This window comes from Herpailurus yagouaroundi, unplaced genomic scaffold (genome assembly GCF_014898765.1).
Source record: "Herpailurus yagouaroundi ecotype Mexico unplaced genomic scaffold, PumYag 141, whole genome shotgun sequence".
NCBI classification, from domain to species: Eukaryota; Metazoa; Chordata; class Mammalia; order Carnivora; family Felidae; genus Herpailurus; species Herpailurus yagouaroundi.
Window position 1 is genome coordinate 10,469,138 of NW_024412396.1, and position 13,431 is coordinate 10,482,568.

General features: G+C 36.3%; 1 protein-coding gene and 1 pseudogene across 1 annotated transcript in view; one reads left to right on the top strand and one right to left on the bottom strand.

The window, feature by feature from the left end:
- Nucleotides 1-13,431, top strand: part of NUBPL (NUBP iron-sulfur cluster assembly factor, mitochondrial) — a 235,261-nt gene that overhangs the window by 154,182 nt on the left and 67,648 nt on the right. The gene's annotated exons all lie outside the window — the stretch shown is intronic.
- Nucleotides 4,641-5,433, bottom strand: LOC121031627 (cell division cycle-associated protein 3-like; annotated as a pseudogene).

Genomic DNA, 13,431 nt, shown 5'->3' on the forward strand with positions numbered 1-13,431 from the left:
TACATAAGTATAGTTATGAGACCTAATAAAGATCAGTAGCATTTGTTAGCTGTTACCCATAAGTATAGTACATACATGAATGATTCATTATGTGGGAGCAATTAATTTGTCATATTTATCTTACCAGTTAATCAGACATTCTGTAAGTATATACTATCAAAATAGGTACCTGTAAAGTTTTTATATGCAGAAATGATTTGTGGCAAGTCAGATATTCATTTTGTGCATGAAAATTTAGGTAATATATCTTTAGAAATCCTGTCATTCAGAAAGTAATATTAACCATTTTTACCATTAATATTATGTTGTGGTTAGGCTCTTCCTTCTGTCTTAAGCCTTCCATATTTTCCCAAAGGACCCAACCAGACAATTTGAATTATTGATGCTCACTTAGAAATGGGAGAATGGAAAATTAGCTTTTAAAAGATGAATTGGAGTTCCCATCTTCCCCCAAGATTAATTGGTTAATACTAATTAATTGGTTAATGTTTTTGAGGTCTGTTTCTCTATATTTCTATATCCTGGCTGTTTGTGTATCCCTTGTATTTCTGGTGGTCTGTTACCTGATATGAGAGATTGCTAGTCAGTCTGGGTTAAAATAATATTTATTAATATCTCTTAAAATTGTTTTAATGTTTATTTATTTTTGATAGAGAAACAGAGCACGAGCAGGGGAGGTGCAGAGAGAGAGAGAGAGAGAGAGAGAGAGAGAGAGAGAGAGACGCAGAATCCAAAGCAGGCTCCAGGCTCCAAGCTGTTAGCACAGAGCTCGACGCAGGGCTCGAACTCACTAACTTTGAGACCATGACCTAAGCCGAAGTCGAATGCTCAACCAACTGAGCCACCCAGGTGCCCCAATATTTCTTAAAAATTTTAACCCAGCATATCCTTTGTTAATATATATGGGAGGAAAGGTGAGAAAATGAATTGTCTAAGAAGTAGAAATTTATCTTATCTGGTGTTATTTTTATTCTAGGAAAAAAAGCACTATTATTGAAAAATACCGTAACGAGTATTTTATTTCTGTTTCCTGAAATTTTTAATTATCTTCAGTCAGGAGAAAGAAAAAAAAAAACAGTAATAAGGATTTTGTTAATATTTATTTAATTTTCTCTGTCATTACCTGATGATCTTTTCCCCCTAAATCTACTCTTTATTTAGTGTTTCTCATAAACCAAGGTGCTTAGGCCAAAACTCTGGGACTTATTCTTGATTTTTTTTCTTTCCTTTACCAGGTATATATAACCTATCAGCAAGTCCTCTAGAGTGTATATTCCAAATATATCTTTAATTTGTCTATTTCTCTTCATCTTCTCTATCATCCTAGTATAACCTGTCATCATTTATTTGGAATACTCTTAAGTTGTGTTTCTACTTTCACTCTTGCTTTCTTACATACCACTCTACTCTCCTGATAGTACTCAAAATGATCTTTAACAGCTTTGCTTACAAATAACCAGAATGCTAAGCAGCCAGTTTATTATTTAAAAAACTTGAAAATAAAGAGAATCAAGTACTTGTCCTATTTTTCTTACACCATTAAGCACGTAATTGATGAAGGAAGTTTTCCTTTACTAAGGAATTTCAGTTGACAAATAAAGAAGGAATGATACAATTGTAGTGTCAATATTTTATAAGCCCTAATTAAGTAATATAATAGATCTGAGGCAATAATTATTACCGTTAATATATGCATGTAGAGAGAACATATTATATGCCTCCTGATTGGAGTAAATAACGTAAACTATAGAGTAGTTTTGCTAGAAAATTGAAACTGAATCTGGTTAAACATTCAGATCTAACTACCAGTTAATAGAAAATACAGGAGACAGAGGAACATGTTAAGTGACACTATGAGGATGCCATCAGAAATCCAGAGTGTAGAAAACCCTGTAGAATAAGTAACCCTGTTTTTTTTTTTTCCATCAAGTAAATTGTAAGGAAAAAAAAAGTGAAAGAATCGTCATCTATAGATTAAAAGACCAAGAAACTTGTTAAAGCAATATCTGGAACTTATTTGGATTTGATTTGAACCAGTGAACTTTAGAAAAAATTGATACACAGGGAAATTTGGACACTGCCTAGATAGTTAGTAATTTTAATAAGTTATTATTGAAAATAATGATGTAGGGGCACCTGGGTGGCTCAGTCAGTTAAGCATTTGACTTCAGCTCAGGTCATGATCTTGCAGTTCATGAGTTGGATCCCTGTGTCCAGCTATGTGTTGACAGCTCAGAGCCTGGAGCCTAATTCAGATTCTGTGTCTCCTGCTCTCTCTGCCCCTTCTCTGCTCATGCTCTGTCTCTCTCTCTCTCTCAAAAACAAATAAAACATTAAAAAAAATAATAAAAATCAGTTAAAAAAGAAAATAATGATGTAATTATAGTAATATTGATAAAAGTTATATTTGTTAGAAGAGTCCTTATCTTTTAGTGACATATATTAATATGTGTATAAATGAAATGACAGATTTCTGAGGGGTGGATGTGGAATGAGTAAAGATACAAATTAAGCAAGACTGGTCATGAAATGATAATTATTGATACTGGTGGATAAATATATGTGGATCCATTTTGCTCTGTTCTCATCATTCATACACATTGAAACTTCCTATAATTAAATGTAAATCCAAACAAAAAGCCTTTGCACTTAGACTATAATCCAAACTTTTTATCTTAGTAGAGTCTACTCAATCTGACTGTACTTAACCCATATCAAGCGTGTTCACCCTTTCTCACATTACACTTGTTTTTTTCCTTTTCCTCAGTTACCCCAAATTCATTCCTGCCTTGGGGTCTTTGAACTTGTTGTTCTATCAGGAACCTTCTTCTCCTAGATCTACAGTGTCTGTCCTCTGTTGGCATTCAGGTCTCATTTCATTTTTATTATTTTTCAGTTCTAGTTTTCTTTGTTTATTTGAGGGCGAGAGCAAGCAGAGGGGAGAAGGTGAGGGAGAGGGAGAGAGTGAATTCCTAAGCAGGCTCCACACCCAGCATGGAGCCCAATGTAGGGCTCGATCTCATGACCCTGAGATCAGGTCTCATTTTAATGTCACTCCAGAACATCTAGCTGTAACAATCATCTCATCTAGTTTTATTTTCCTCAGAACACTTATCCTGAATTCGTATTTTCTTTTATATTTATTTGTTTATTGATTCTACCCACTAGAGTATAAAGTACATGTAGGTGGTGGGAAGATCTTGACTATCTTGTTCACTTTTAAATTTCCAGCACTTTTCTGACAAATATTTTTGCTAAGGCAAATATGATTGGCATTCCATAAATGTTTTTTGAGTGAACCAATTAAATGTTTATGAAGCTGTTGAACACTAAGAACATTATTAATCTTTTACTTTTAGAATATCAACATTACATACATTTATTGCTTAGTGAAAGTATTTAAAATTCAGTTGGCATTTTCATTATTAATGTTTTCAAAGGCTCATATGCAACAGAATTAGCTTTGTAGCAAACCTTCAGAAAGATTTTAAAAATTTCACAAAATGTCAAATTTTTCCTTAGCATATATTTAAAAATATTTGTATTTTGGATAATTAATGTCACATTTTGTCTAAGAGCTGTTTTTCATATCTACATAAGTAGAGGTTAAATTTTGTGCTATGTGTTTATATGTGATTTGGAAATTTGGCAGACATTTCTCATCTTGTGAATAATAATGAAATACTTATAACTATATCTTCCATCAAGAAGGAAACTTGGAAATACTTTTATAGATAAATGCAGTAGAGGAAATGAGACTGTAAAATTATGAGATATTCTCTTTATTAGAATAGAAAACAATCTATTTGTTAAAAACAAATATATAATATATATACATACATATATAAACAATATACCTATCTATATCTACATATCTATATCTATATATTTCCAAGTAAGTATCGTCATTCAGAATAACTGCTAAGAAAGTTGTTAATAATAGTTATTGAATAAAGTGATATGTTTCACTGACAAAATAATTTTTACCCTAATATTTGTTAGAGTTACATATATGGTGCAGACTGGTGGATTCCCTTCTTGTGTCCTTAGGAAGCTTTCCGTCCACAGCACGATATTGACTGCAGAATTGGGCTCATTTGGGCCATGGCTGAGATCGTTCCTCTCATCATCCTCCATGTGTGGTATATGGGAGTCTCAGATCATGGCCTTTCCACCAGAAACATGCCATCATCTGTTTCTCTTCTTCACCATCTCCTATTAGATGGTACAAATCTGGGACCTTCTTCAGATTTGGCTCTTTGCCAAAATATATTTTGTTCTAAGTGGATTTGCCTGTTTGTTCTTTTTCTCATTTCTTCATTTATTTCTCTATTCAATACAGGTTTATTGTGGCTTGTCATGTGGAAAACACTAGCTTTGAGATTGTAAGGAATTATATAGAGATGAACAAAGCATAAAATATTCCAGGGATGTTGCTTTTGGTAGCTTTACTTTTGGAACTTCTCTTTTAGAATTGCCTTTAAAATGAATTTTTGTTACACACATGCCTACATATTTGTCTTAGTTTAGGAAGAGTCAGAGAAACTGAGCCTTTCCTCAGTCTCCCAGGGAAAGAAAGGGTGAGAAACACAGAATGTCACTAGGCCCCTGATGAACCCAGTGATAGAGTCTCACAGGACCTAGTTCCCTACCAAGGGAAGATGCTTATTTTCCTTGTCATGGTCCTGGCCTTGCTCACCTGCTCAGTCTCCAGTTTTTAGAAGTTGTCCAATTCCCACAATGCCCCCTTCCTTTGGTTCTGTAACATTTTCACGTAGGGGAGAAGGCTGCTTACTGTCTTGTATCAGGATCCTGAGGGAGTTGTCATCTTGCAGGATGGTGAGGTGAGATCTCTCTAGTATCTTAGCATTTGGTTTCTATCTGTTGTGCTTAGAACCTGAAGACTGGAGAGCCTCAGATACCCCTCAAGAGTATGTTTGACTCCTGGCAGGCCCTAGAGTTTTCTGTGAACTGTCCTGTTTCCTCCTTGGAAAACACCTGCTTGAAAGGGAGCTCAGTCTGGCTTCAAAGTGTCATCTGAGATAAGTGGGTGAGTTGTCTCAGAGGCACATCCAACTCAGATGAAAGTGCCTCTGGGGTCATAACAGGCTCTGGGGGAAGATTTGATTTGTGGGCTTTCATCTCACATATTTCACTCCACTGTTTTACCATTGGGCTTATGGGGTCTCCACTGCTCGTCTTCACAGGTATCCATGCAATGCCATGGGTAGGAGAGTGGGGATCGGAGTCCTGGGCCTGAATAGGACCTTCCAGCTGCTCCTCTGTGGGTAGGTTGAACTCTGAGGTTTGCACCTGGATGGGAGTGCACAGGATGCCTGCACTGAGTGATTGAGGATCTGCCATTCTAACCAGATGCTTGTGCAGTGTAGGCTGCACTGGAGTGGCTGGGATGCTCCTGGCTGAGCCCATCTCAATCAGTAGGAATGGAGTGGGGCAGGGCCCAGCCTGAGTGAGGAGAGGATGCTGGACTCCAATTCTATCTTTGTGTGCCCAACGACTCCAATTTGTTGGTTGATAATTTATTTAACCATTCACTTATTAAAGGATATTGCTGTTTGAGACATTTTTTAAAACTTAATTTAATTTTAATTTTTTTACTTATTTTTTTAAATTTGATTTTATTTTTCTTTTTGAAAAATACAATTTACTGTCAAAATGGCTAACATACAGTGTGTAAAGTATGCTCTTAGTTTTTGGGGTAGATTCCTGTGGTTCATCGCTTATATACAACACCCAGTGCTCATCCTCACAAGTGCCCTCCTCAGTGCCCTACTCATTTTCCACTCTCCCCAACCCCTCCATCAACCCTCAGTTTGTTCTCTGTATTTAAGAGTCTCTTATGGTTTGCCTCCTTCCCTCTCTGTAACTTTTTTTTCCCCTGATCCCTTCTTCCATGGTCATCTGTTAAGTTTCTCAAGATCCATGTATGAGTGAAAACATAAGATATCTGTCTTTCTCTGCCTGACTTATTTCACTTAGCATAATACCTTCCAGTTCCACCCACATTGCTACAAATGGCCAGATTTCATTCTTTCTCATTGCCAAAAAGTATTCCATTGTATATATAAGCCACATCTTCTTTATCCATTCATCAGTTGGTGGACATTTAGGCTCTTTCTGTAATTTGGCTATTGTTGAAAGTGCTGCTATAAACATTGGGATACATGTGCCTCTATGAATCAGCACTCCTGTATCTTTGGATAAATTCCTAGCAGTGCTATTGCTGGGTCATAGGGTAGATCTATTTTTAATTTTTTGAGGAACCTCCACACTGTTTTCCAGAGCGGCTGCACCAGTTTGCATTCCCACCAACAGTGTAAGAAGGTTCCCATTTCTCCACATCCTTGCCAGCATCTATAGTCTCCTGATTTGTTCATTTTAGCCACTCTGACTGGTGTGAGGTGGTATCTCAGTGTGGTTTTGACTTGTACTTACCTGAAGATGAGTGACATTGAGTATCTTTTCATGTTTCTGTTGGCCATCTGGATGTCTTCTTTAGAAAAGTGTCTATTCATGTCTTCTGCCCATTTCTTCACTGGATTCTTTGTTTTTCGGGTGTGGAGTTTGGTGAGTTCTTCATAGATTTTGGATACTAGCCCTTTATCCGATATGTCATTTGCAAATATCTTTTCCCATTCCGTCGGCTGACTTAGTTTTGTTGATTGTTTCCTTTGCAGTGCAGAAGCTTTTTATCTTGATGAGGATATATATATATATAATATATATGAGGATATATATATATATATATAAATGAGGATATATATATAATATATATATAAATGAGGATATATATGAAGATATATATATATCCATATATATATATATATCCATATATATATAAATGAGGATATATATATATATATATATACAAATGAGGATATATATATATAAATGAGGATATATATATATAAATATATAACTAATTTGCTATTTTTTTTTAATTTTTTTTTTCAACGTTTATTTATTTTTAGGACAGAGAGAGACAGAGCATGAACGGGGGAGGGGCAGAGAGAGAGGGAGACACAGAATCGGAAACAGGCTCCAGGCTCTGAGCCATCAGCCGAGAGCCCGACGCGGGGCTCGAACTCACGGACTGCGAGATCGTGACCTGGCTGAGTCGGACGCTTAACCGACTGCGCCACCCAGGCGCCCCTAATTTGCTATTTTAAATGCAAGAATCATTGATGATGAGCCAATAGTTCATTTTTGCTTCTAATTCCCTTGCCTTTGGAGATGTGTCGAGTAAGAAATTGCTGCAGCTGAGGTCAGAGAGGTTGTTTCCTGCTTTCTCCTCTAGGGTTTTGATGGTTTCCTGTCTCACATTTAGGTCCTTCATCCATTTTGAGTTTATTTTTGTGAATGGTGTAAGAAAGTGGTCTAGTTTCATTGTTCTGCATGTTGCCGTCCAGTTTTCCCAGCACCATTTGTTAAAGAGACTGTCTTTTTTCCATTGGATACTGTTTCCTGCTTTGTCAAAGATTAGTTGGCCATACATTTATGGGTCCAATTCTGGGGTTCCTATTCTTTAAGATGTTGCAGGACTGGGGTGCCTGGGTGGTTCAGTCAGTGGAGCATCTGACTTCAGCTCAGGTCATGATCTCACAGCTCATGGGTTCAAGCCCCACGTTGGGCTCTGTGGTGACAGCTCAGAACCTGGAGTCTGCTTCTGATTCTGTTTCCCTCTCTTTCTGCCCCTCCCGCACTTGTGCTCTGTCTCTCTCTCTCTCAAAAAATGAATAAATGTTTTAAAAAAATGTGACAAGACCTACGAAATTGGGTATAAATAACTTAGAATAACTAGTTCTTGAAAGAGCTAGACACTTTACTTCTAGCTTCATGAGTAATTGGTCTTTCAGTTTGATGGCCAGAAGTAAACAAGTCTTCTCCTGTGGCAGTCATGTCTATAGCACTTCCTCATGTGGAACCCAGGGCCTGCACACCATCCAGAACTGTCAGTATTGATTTTGGGCACTTCATATTTATGTGAGTGATATGTCAGATGACAGAATTTAATGATTTCAGTTGTTTTGAAAAGAAGAGGACAAATTTGGGGTATTGATGGAAGTTTTGTGGGCAGAACTTTGATGCCACAATTATTTGGTAATTTAAATGCAACCAGACCCACTTTTTACAGACATGTTGATCCTGTGTATAGGAACCTCTGTGGTTCACACTGCTAAGTGTGGATAGCCCTCCACCAAGGCAAGAATGTAAGTTGGGATTTTATTTTTATCACAAAACATTTTTGCATTTGAGCATCTGATTTTAGAGCGTATGGTTTTTTTGATTTATAGATAAATGCTGCTGAGCTTAGTTTATATATAATGCTTGTCCAAATATCTGTCACAAGCCTAAGATGATGGCTGATTGAAAGAGCCTAGCTAGCTGAGTAATGTTTAACCGGTTATTCTTGAGTTTTCTTCATGAATCAGTTGTGTAGCTCTCCTTCACTAAACTGTGAAATTTATACTCTGAGCTTTCATCAAGAAGAGTCTGTGTAAGAAACATCTATGTCTCTACTTCTTTTGAAGGTTGATGGAAGAGGAATGGGACAGTGAGGATGGAGGTTACTGTCATTGAAAGGCAGTATATTGTATGGACGGAATATGGGCTGTGGTGCCAGAGGTTAGTAATTCTGGTGGTGGAAGGATGTGAAGGGTCTCTTTTGATTATCTCTGTGTTTTCCAACAAAATAAGACACTTATTCAGTCCATATATACCTGGCACTGTGGTTGGCCTTAAGGTACAAAAGTTAAGACTTGTCCTCTGCCCTTAAAAGAGAGATTCACTATTTAATAGTAAAATATTAGTATGACCTTATTGCTAAGAAATGATTTCTTTCAGTTTTGTTTTGTTTGTGTCCAAGTTTTAGCCTTAGTTTTTCTATTGTAAATTTTTTTTTGTGATCCCCCAATCCCTGTCTGTTTTTTCATGTGTTGATTGGGGAACTGAGAAAAAGGGGGGAGATAGTGATTGATTGATTGATTGATTGATTGACTTAGACCAAAGATCTTATGTTGGGATTGTGTATATATTTCTTTAATTTTATTTTATGCTGAGAGAATTTCAGAATTACTGAGAGTGTACTTGATTCACAGAGTTAATTCCTTACATCCGGATGGTCTTGCTTGCTATGCAAAGTAGCTTGGTCAGAACTTTAGCCTTTAGTTTTGTTTGTTCATATATAACTAATTTGCTATTTTAAATGCAAGAATCAAACATCAGACTATGCCTGTTTTGATGTAATTCTGCAAAAGTACACATTCATCATATCAAAATTATTTCTTCAACTGGAAGAGAGGAGGATTATCAAATTAAAATGTGCCTTAAAAATCATAATCTGATTAACATTAATCTGATCGATACAAAAATTTTTAGGGGCACTTGGGTGACTCAGTCAGTTCCACGTCCAACTTCAGCTCAAGTCATGATCTCATGGTTCATGGATTCGAGCCCCGTGTCAGGCTCTGTGCTGACAGCTGAGAGCCTAGAGCCTGCTAAGGATTCTGTGTCTCCATTTCTCTCTGCCCCTCTTCCACTCATGCTCTTTCTCTCTCTGTCTCAAAAATAAATAAAGATTAAAAAATGCAAAAAAAATTTTTTTAAACTGATAGCCATGAAATATGGAATAAAAATAACTTATCTGGACATTGGTACTGAAACTAAGGCTGCAAAAATATGTTCCACATGGTCTGTGTATATCATTATTATTTTATTTGAGAAACCATAGCTTACTAAGTAGCTGGTTTCTATACAGAATACAAGTTTGTGTTGAGTCTTACCATGAGCCAATTATTTTTCTTCTCTTTCATGACATGGTTTATACTTTCTACTCTGGCCTATATTTTGTCCTGTTTGTGCCACTGGTGGCAGGGATATATCAGGGAAAATTAGATTACAAGTCCTATTGATTTATAAATTTTTGGCATAATTTTTGTTTGAGAAGGTTATGATGATACTTGCCTAAGTAATATTAGTTTTCTCATTGTATAGATAGCAAAGTGAGGTCTAGAAAGGTAACTTTCATCCAGATCATAGGTGATGTACTCAGTTTCATGAGGGCAGGAACTTGAGATATCTTGCTCACTGCTGTATTCTCAGTGTCTAGAACAGTGGTTGGCACATGTAAATGTTGCTCTTAATTTCTCAGGGTTAAACTTTGTACTGATTATTCTCTGTACCTACTTAGGTGTATTCTGACTTTAAGAATGTATATTAATGTATAATCTATAATATTAAGATAAATATGAGCACACCAGATACCTATATATTCAGACAAGAACAACTTCTAGATACATTGCCACGTTCACTTGCTCATAAGGGTATAAGATTATTGTGAACAAGCCTAGATATAATGACCAGTGTGCTTAAGTGAGAATGAAGGAACAGCTGCTCATTTAATGGTCTTTTAATGAGATGCATAAAATTCAGTCCATTTTCCTATTTCATTACAATTTAGTGATCTCAGGTTTCTTAGATGTCTTTTGGGTACTTCTGAAGTAATTATGTAGTTTAGGAAGTTGGAAATTGCTGAAGTTGATGAGGTGGGAATTAGATGGTTTTATGTGTTTATTTTCCCCCCATCCTCAATCCTGCTTCCCATCTATTATCTGTATCATATCCATTTGTATTCTCATAGATGTATTCCTTAATCTTTTTCAATATCCTTTGTGTTAAAAGTAGTTATAACTAAAACCTGCTGCATTATTTAGTTCCCCTTAGGAAGTCACTTATATTGTTTTCTTTTTAGCTTTGTAGATATCAGGTCTACTTAAGCGGAACAAGGTACAGGTCACTAAAATGTAGAAATTTAATTAATATATTCAAACAACAGATAGGGCTTCTTCACTCCTTGGCCCTTATTTTTAGTGATTTATGTATTTTTAAATTGTATTTTGACTGAATATTTTCATGCTTAGTTTTACTCGTGAGAAATTTTCCTTTAATTTGCAAAAAGCCATTTAAATCTGCTTATGTCCTCTAGGCATATGGAGAAGATATTTTTAAGTTACTTGTTTCGATCATTTTGGAATGTGGTGACCTCACAAATGGGCAAATATTTTCTTAGCATTTGGTTAGAAGAATAAACATTGTATGCTCATTGAGAGAAATTTAAATTTTGACTTACATGATATGACAAGCTTCTGCTTAAAGTGATTTTTTTTCAGTGTTAATACAATTGCTTAATTATCTAATGGCTTTTTTTTTTTTTTTGAATCCATGATTTCATTTCCTCTTTGGATAAAAATCTCTGTAAAGCAGACAAAGGTTTTTATTATCCCTGTTTTGCAGATTAAGTTTTGGGCAAGTCATTTGATTTCTGAGTTTCATTCAGTTTCTTTATCTGTAAAATAAGAACATTGGTCAAGATAATCTCTGAGGTCCCTTCATGCTCTAAAATTCTCTGTTTATACCATTGTAAAATACCAATAAAAAAAATTGTACATTGTAAAATGTAAAACATAAAAAATGTTTATACCATTTTTACATGCCAATGTAAAAAATCATTCATATTTTTAAAAGGGGGAGGTCTTATAAATATCAATTCCCATAGCAACTAAAGACATACCAGAAAAGAAAGCATATCTGAAGTTATGTAGTATGAGCAATACAGTAAGTCCAAAGTAAACCAATCTCACCTGTAGCAAAAGAAAAAAATAGGAAAGATTCTTTTAAAAAAATTTTAGTATAGTTGACATGCAATGTTACATTACTTTCAGGTGTACAACATAGTGATTCAACAAGTTTATATGTTATTCTGTGTTCACCACAAATGTAGCTACCATCTGCCCCCAATGCATCACTATTATGTATCATTGACTATATTCTTTGTGCTGTGCCTTTTATTTTCATGACTTATTTCAGTGAAATAAGTAATTGGAAACCTGTACCTCCCACTCCGCTCCACCTCTTTTGCACAACAGTCCATCTTCCTCCCCTCTGGCAACCATTTATTCTTTGTGTTTATAGGTCTGTTTCTGTTTTTTGTTTGATTATTCATTTATTATTTATTTATTTATTTATTTATTTATTTATTTATTTATTTATTGGATTCCACATCTGAGTGAAACCATTTGGTATTAGTAATGCTTAGTCTGACTTTTTTCTTTTTTTTTTTTAATTTTTTTTTTTAAACGTTTTATTTATTTTTGAGACAGGGAGAGACAGAGCATGAACAGGGGAGGATCAGAGAGAGGGAGACACAGAATCTGAAACAGGCTCCAGGCTCCAAGCTGTCAGCACAGAGCCTGACGCGGGGCTGAACTCACGGACTGTGAGATCATGACCTGAGCTGAGGTCGGCCACTTAACCGACTGAGCCACCCAGGTGCCCCTAGTCTGACTTTTTTCACTTAGCATAATACTTTCTAGGTCCATCCATGTTTTCTCAAATGGCACGACATCATTTTTTTTCCTGGCTGCATAATACTGCATCCCATACCACATCTTCTTTATCTGTTTGTCTATCAGTGGACAGGAAAGATTCTTTTTTTTTTTTTTAATATTTTTGGGGTGCCTGGCTGGCTCAGTGGGTTGAGCGACCGACTTCGGCTCAGGTCATGATCTCACGGTTTGTGAGTTTGAGCCCTGCATCGGGCTCTGTGCTGACAGCTCAAAAGCCTGGAGCCTGCTTCTGATTCTGTGTCTTCCTCTCTTTCTGCTCCTCCCCCACTCATGCTCTTTCTCTGTCTAAGAAATAAATAATTATTTATTTTTGAGAGGGAGAGACAGAGTGTGTGGGGGGCAGGGGCAGAGAGAGGGAGACACACAATCTGAAGCAGCCTCCAGGCTCTGAGGTGTCAGCACGGAGCCTGATGCAGGACTCAAACCCATGAACCGTGAGATCATGACCTGAGCCCAAGTCTGACACTTCACTGATTGAACCGTCCAGGCACCGCAACAGGAAAGATTCTTAAGTGACAATTTTCTTCCATTCTTTTATTGATCCAAAATTTGTATTTGAGTGTGTGGTAAGCATCAGAATGATTTGAGCTTTCCTTTTTTAAGTTTGTTTTTTATGTTTTTATTTTTGAATGTTTATTTATTTTTGAGAAGGAGAGAGAGCACCCACACAAGGGCAAGTGGGGGAATGGCAGAGAGAGAGACAAATCCCAAGCAGTCTATGCTTTAAGCACAGAACCCAACATGGAGCTCAAACTCATGAACTGTGAGATGGTGACGCAAGCTGAAATCAAGACTGAGACGCTTAACCAACAGAGCTACCCAGGCACCCCATGATTTGAGCTTTTTTTGTTGTTGTTGGCAGAGTATATATATCCTTGGCATGAGTGTTTACAGAGAGACATTTTTTATTAGTTGGAAAGTTAGATTAGACCTCACAACCTTTAAAGGTTTGTGATTGAATCCCCTCCCATTTCTTATCTCAGTGGCAATCCCTTCAACAACTTTT